This window comes from Triticum urartu, chromosome 1, assembly GCF_003073215.2.
Source record: "Triticum urartu cultivar G1812 chromosome 1, Tu2.1, whole genome shotgun sequence".
NCBI lineage: Eukaryota > Viridiplantae > Streptophyta > Magnoliopsida > Poales > Poaceae > Triticum > Triticum urartu.
The window spans coordinates 531,501,799-531,507,796 of NC_053022.1; the positions used below are offsets into that span (position 1 = coordinate 531,501,799).

Below are 5,998 nucleotides of genomic sequence, written 5' to 3' on the forward strand. Positions count from 1 at the left end.
GTCATCAAACCGCAGGACGATCATACCCCCGATGGCGCTATCCACAAAGCCCTTGCCCTCTGGCACCTTGGCCACGAAAACCGGGTATGCCACATCATTCTCTCAGAGACGCCGCTTCTCCAAAGAAAGAACACTGTCATGCAGACTCCACATAGCACCGGTTGCAGCATTGAGCAGATTAGTCGGTAGCATCGGCCTACCCGCCACATGCACCCTCCTCGAGATATCCTTAGGTGAAGGTGGCCCGTCCTAAGCACGGATCATACTCGGTGTCGGCTGGCTCGCACCCTTGTTACTCTTTCTTTTCTATCCCTTCTTCTTTTGTTGTAATGGGATTGAGTTCTTCTCACAAACAGCCTTCTTGAGTGTGTTGGGGCTGATAATATTTTGCACCTCGGCTATATGAGGCTCGGTGAAGGCAGCAGCTGGAGGCGTCTCTTGAGAACTGAACGCCAGACGATGCCTGTTGCAACTGGGTTTCTCCGTGGTACCAGCTAGATCGTCTTTTGCAGGGATGGGTTCTTGAGAAGGAGGCCCCAAGAATTCGTCACCATACCCATGTTCGTTGAAGTACTTATCGACGTTGGTAAATGTACCGTCGTCATTGTCATCTGGATCCTATGCCATATGCATGTCCGGATCCTGTGCCATATCCATGTCCGGTAGCATTGCGAGGGTCTTGCCATGGCTTGGCGCCGGCACGGCTGGCGGTGTTGTCTATGGGGTGGTGTCCTCCGCCCCAAAAGAATCTGGCTCTTCGGCCAAAGCATGGGCCAGCTTATCCAGGCGCTGAGGGTCATCACATCATCTTCATCGGCCCCATGGGGTCGATACGGAGGTAACATGTCGTCGAAGCCCGGCTGCACCCGAACTAGTTGAACCCTATAAACGGTGAGTGGCATCTGATTACCGTGGAACACGCGGCTGCCCGGTTGAACGATTCTGCCCTTGGAGACATCGACCAACTCGTCGTTCACGAAGTGCAGGAGAGTGCACGGAACGTCGGCGGCGCCCTGCGAAAACATTTAGGGTGTCAGGGATGCCCAGTTAAACGCAAGGAGATGAATTCATCAGAAGAGAGGCTTAATTATTTACCGTGATGGTGTCGAGCTCGGCAAATGTCGAGGCACCGCCAATGGCGGGCGTGCAAGTGACGGAGGGGCCGCTTGCTTCTGAGGTGCCGGCCGGCGTATTCTTCCCACACCCGGGTGTATTAAGCTGCAATGCCGCCACCGCCGCGGGAGACACCAATGCCGCCTCCGCCAGAGACACCAATGGTGCCGCCGGCGCATTGCACAAGTTGCTGCCCATGAAGCTGGGAATCGGGGGCGGCCCCTGTTGGCCGCCCGCAATCCACGCCTGCAGCCCAGAAACCAAGGTAGGCATAATGGCGGTGATCGTCGCTCCCAGTTGGTCTCGCACTTGCTCTTCGACGATCTCCGGAATCCACGCCACTTGTGCCTTGAGTTGTTGAACCTCGCGCTCCTGGCTTTCCGAGCTGGTCTTTCTCTCCTTTCGCCCAGCGATATAGTACTCCGACCATTTCGTGGACAAGCCTTTGCCGGCCACACGACCAGCTGACGTCGTCTTACTGAGCTTATCCTTGTTTTTCATTACGTTCAACGCCCTATTTAAAGGGGTGTCGAAAGGGGAGCTCTGAGACAACCTTGCGCTATTGCTTTTAGTGTCCTGCGGAAGGAACGTGAACCATTTAGAAATTTGGCTTCATTAATTAAAATGCAACCATATGGAGCTAATTACGTGGGGGTGTATTCCTTACCAGAACACGCTCAAGCGCATTGGTCTTCGGATCCGTGGTAAGCTCCTTGGTTACCGGGTCAATCTTGTACCGGGCCATGACATAGTTCCTGGTCTGCTTGTCACGGTATTTCTCGAAGAGGGGTGGTAGGCCTTTCTCGGCACGCTCCGCGTCCTCCTTGTCCCATATAGGTTCCGCCACTCTGTAACCGCCGGGACTGAGTTTGTGGACCCCTAAGTTCAAGTCCCGCATCTCTTTCCCCCACTGAGTTGATTCCGCAGATGCGTTGCTCTCGCACTTGATCTTGAACTCCCGGTAGTCATCTTCGCTGATCGAAGGATTTTTCTCCTTGATCTTCTCATAAATATCACCTTTTTCAATCATGCTCTTCACTGAGGCTCTCCAAGTAGCCAGGGTCGTGCTCATCTTCATGAGGGTGGCACTGTTCACTTTATTCCCTGAGAGGCGTGTGTTTGCGAAGTCACCGGGAACTTGTATCGTTCGTGCAGCTTCGTGAAGAGGAGGTTGCGCAAATTCCCTCGGTCACAATGCCTTAGGTTCTCGGTGTTGATCAAGACAGTGCTTCGGAGAATGCACCCGAGCTGTCCCGCGTACCCCTTGACTATTTCTTTGGGCGCCGTTGGATGCCCCTCGGAGGACACTTCAGTAAATTCCTCCTTGACGGTGCCGAGCACGTTCGGGCGCCGGTCCTTCCGTTGCCGCTTCGGTTGGCTGCCATCTGTGCGTGTGCCGCCATCATCAGTGGTGGCATCCTCGGCGGCACCATCAGTGGTGTCATCCCGACGCCACTAGGGGTTGTGTAGTCAGGATCAGTGTCTTCCGCGGCGTCCTCATAGTGGTGAGGTTCTTCCTCCATCTCCTGGGACAGCTCCCAGAATGCCTTGCCCGAACCGCTGGCCTGATCGTTGTGGGCCATGTTTCGCTCTAAATAGGAAATGAATTTGGTCAAAAAGTTGGTTATTGTCAAGGAACAAGATCATGGTCTCATCATTTAGGGTTTGTCGACACCGAGGCATCCTAAAAGCTAAGCTTTTATCATTTAGGGTTTGTCGACGCTGAGGCACCCTAAAAGCCTAAGCTTTCATCATTTAGGTTTTTATCGACACCGAGGCACCATAAAAGCCAAGGTTTTATCATTTAGGGTTTGTCGACGCTGAGGCCCATGCATAACACAAGAGGCAGTTGATCCTACTTAATTAAGTACTAAGATACCCCGGCCCATGCATTAGTCGCAAGTACCCCATATGTCCTATTTTTAGCAAAGTCATACTAAAATTCACAGAAAATTTCAGCATGACCTTTTCTAAAAATAGGACATATGGAGTACCCGAATTTGCCGAAACGGAAGTTAATCGACATTCCGGCAAACTCAAGGGCCTCTCAGGGTACCTGCAAAATCATCACGACATGATGGTCGGAGACAAAACCCAGCAAACTAGCACGACAATGTGCCTCTACTTTCATATGGAGGTGTGTTGCAACAACGTGTATACTTTATCACATTATAAGTCCTCACACCATCAACTATGACAAAATCTGAGAGTATAAGTCTGGTTACATTCACCCAAATCCAAACCTAGAATTATGTCCAACATATTTCACTGATCACTCATATATTTTCTCTGTCAAAACTCCCAACACACAGGCAAAGATTGGTTAGTGGCACGCATTCTCGTTAAAGTCTCAATTTGTATGACAAATTTGCATTTAGCCAGCATATGGCCCAAAAAGATAAAGCTGATATGCAATATTGATCAGTCAACACTGCTTCTGTATATACCAACAAGAAACATGCATGTTAACAAAATGCAAATGAGCAACCAGCATATATGTCTATCTTCAAATCTAATGCCCACGTTCATACTCAAACAAATATTTGCGAGGTGATCTGCTGTCATAAACCACAATTACGATATGCTAACAAGGTTGTGATGGCTTAGTCCTGAATCCGGATTGACTCAACGGCAAACAAAACTTCTGAGAAAGACGTCATTCCCAACAAACCTAGCCTTCGTGGGTTCCAGGTAACTGAAACTGCAGAGAAGGCCATCAAGGCCCAATGCCCCAAGACAGTCTCATGCGCGGACATCCTTGCCTTCGCCGCCCATGACAGCATCGCGCTAGGAGGAAATGTTGCTCACAAGGTGCCTGCTGGGCGCCGCGGCGGCAGGATGTCCACTGACCAGAACGTCCTCGACAACCTACCCTCACTAGTCGCCGCTCTCAACAGCTTCTGAGCTGGTTGGTGACTTCAACTGAAGGACCTCACAGCCCAGGACATGGTCATCCTCTCTCACGCGCACACCATAGGCGTCTCGCATTGCTCGTCCTTACAAAGATCGTATATGGCTTCAGCAACACCAGTCAGGTATGATGGTGTTCAAAACTATCGCTAGATCTCAGACATTTTCCTTTCAGGCCTTATGGTATGCATCTAGTCTGGTATCCATGTCTATAATGATTGTTTTACTACCAGGTTGATCTTACCCCGACGATGCTTGGCAACAAGTATTATGTGGGTCTGACAAATAACCTAGGCCTGTTCACGTCAAACCAGGCATTGCTCACAAACTCAAATATATGCGCAGGTGTGCAATGACAAAATTCTGGAGTTGTGCTATGCAATCTAGAATGTAGTCTAAGGGGAACTAACTAGCAGCAGCTCATCTAGAACACATGCGATACGGCCGGGCGCGGCCCAAGTGTAGTGGAGGCGCGGTCGCGGTGCGGTGAGCGCGCCTGGGTGGGGCCAGGGGCCGAGGGGAGCACGGCCACGGGGGCGGCAACCAGGAGCTGGGGCGCGGTGGTGCGACAGTCTACGACGACGAAATCGAAAGGGGGGGAGGGGAACCGGTGCAGCTCACCGAGAGGAAGACAATGGCGTGCTCATGCGGGGCCAGGGTTGACGAGGTGACGTGGATCGACGGTGATGCCGCGGTGGCCGGAGGTGGAAGAAGACCTCGATCTGCATGATGCAGAGTCGTCGAGCTCGAACGGGTGGCCGTAGATGACGTAGAAGAACACTGCAGAGCTCCTGGACTCCTTGGTGGGTTGCGGGGATGACAGTGGTCGCAGGGACGATGCGGTGACGGCGACGACCTAGTCGGGTGAAGCAGCGCGGGGGGAGGGGAAGTGGGGAGGTGCTAGGGTTTGCACAGGGGTCTGGCTCGGCCTTATCCAACAGGGGAGCCGGAGCGGATGTGGAGCGGGCGCGGGGGTCGTCCGAGCGGGCGCGGGGGTCTTCGAAGTGGGCACGGGGGTCGTTGGAGCGGGTGTGGCGAGGGAGGGAAGGGGGATCTGGCGAGGGAGAGGGAAGGGGGATCGGGTGAAGGGGTATCCAGCTAGAGGGGGGAATGTTAGTAATGGCGCACCATCTAGGGGTGCGCCATAAAAACACTGATAGCAATGGCGCACCATCCTCTGGTGCGCCATTAGTAACCTTTTTCTGATAGCAATGGCGCACCCTCCTCTGGTGCGCCATTAGTAACTTTTTTTCATTATTTTTTGTTGCATCTAATAATTTGTTTTTTTATCAAATTTGTTATTTTCTTGAGGAATAGAACAGAAGATATCATCAAATATCATCAAATTTGTTTTTTTGAAAATATCATCAAATTTGTTTTTTTATTTTTAATTGAAAATATCATCAAATTTATAATTTGAAAATATCATCAAATTTGTTATTTAAAAGTATCATCAATATTTTTTTGGATTTTTAGTTGCATTCATTTGTGAATTGGTAAAACATTTATGAATATGAAAATAATATCATCGAATTTGAAGAATATTCATGAATTCAAAAAGTGCCCATGAAATTTAAAAATATTCATGAGTTCAAAAATATTAACAAATTCAATATTCATGAGGACTAGAACAGAAGAAATATCATTTCAAAATGTTGAAATAAAATCGAGAAATGAAGACTACGATTTAAATACAATCGATCTTAGCTAGCTATCTTTTCACAATCTTCTTGCCCTTCTTTTTCGCAAATGGAGTTCTTCTGTTGAACGGACGTCCTTTAGGTAGGGTGGTCCTGCTTCTTCTTGTGGTGTATGGCACTTCATCGTCGTCGTCATGTTCCATTTTCGGGTCGCCGTACTTGTCGAAGTCTTGCTCATTGGCGAATCCATCCATTCTGATGACCTTCCTTTTGCCTCTCCTCACGACAACACGACTAGGCTTTGACGGGTCGGTAATGAAGAAGCATTGGTCCAC

At 50.0% G+C, this 5,998-nt stretch overlaps 1 pseudogene; it reads left to right on the forward strand.

The window, feature by feature from the left end:
* The first annotated feature begins 684 nt into the window (after positions 1-684).
* Positions 685-4,379, forward strand: LOC125533060 (annotated as a pseudogene).
* The last annotated feature ends 1,619 nt before the right edge of the window (positions 4,380-5,998 follow it).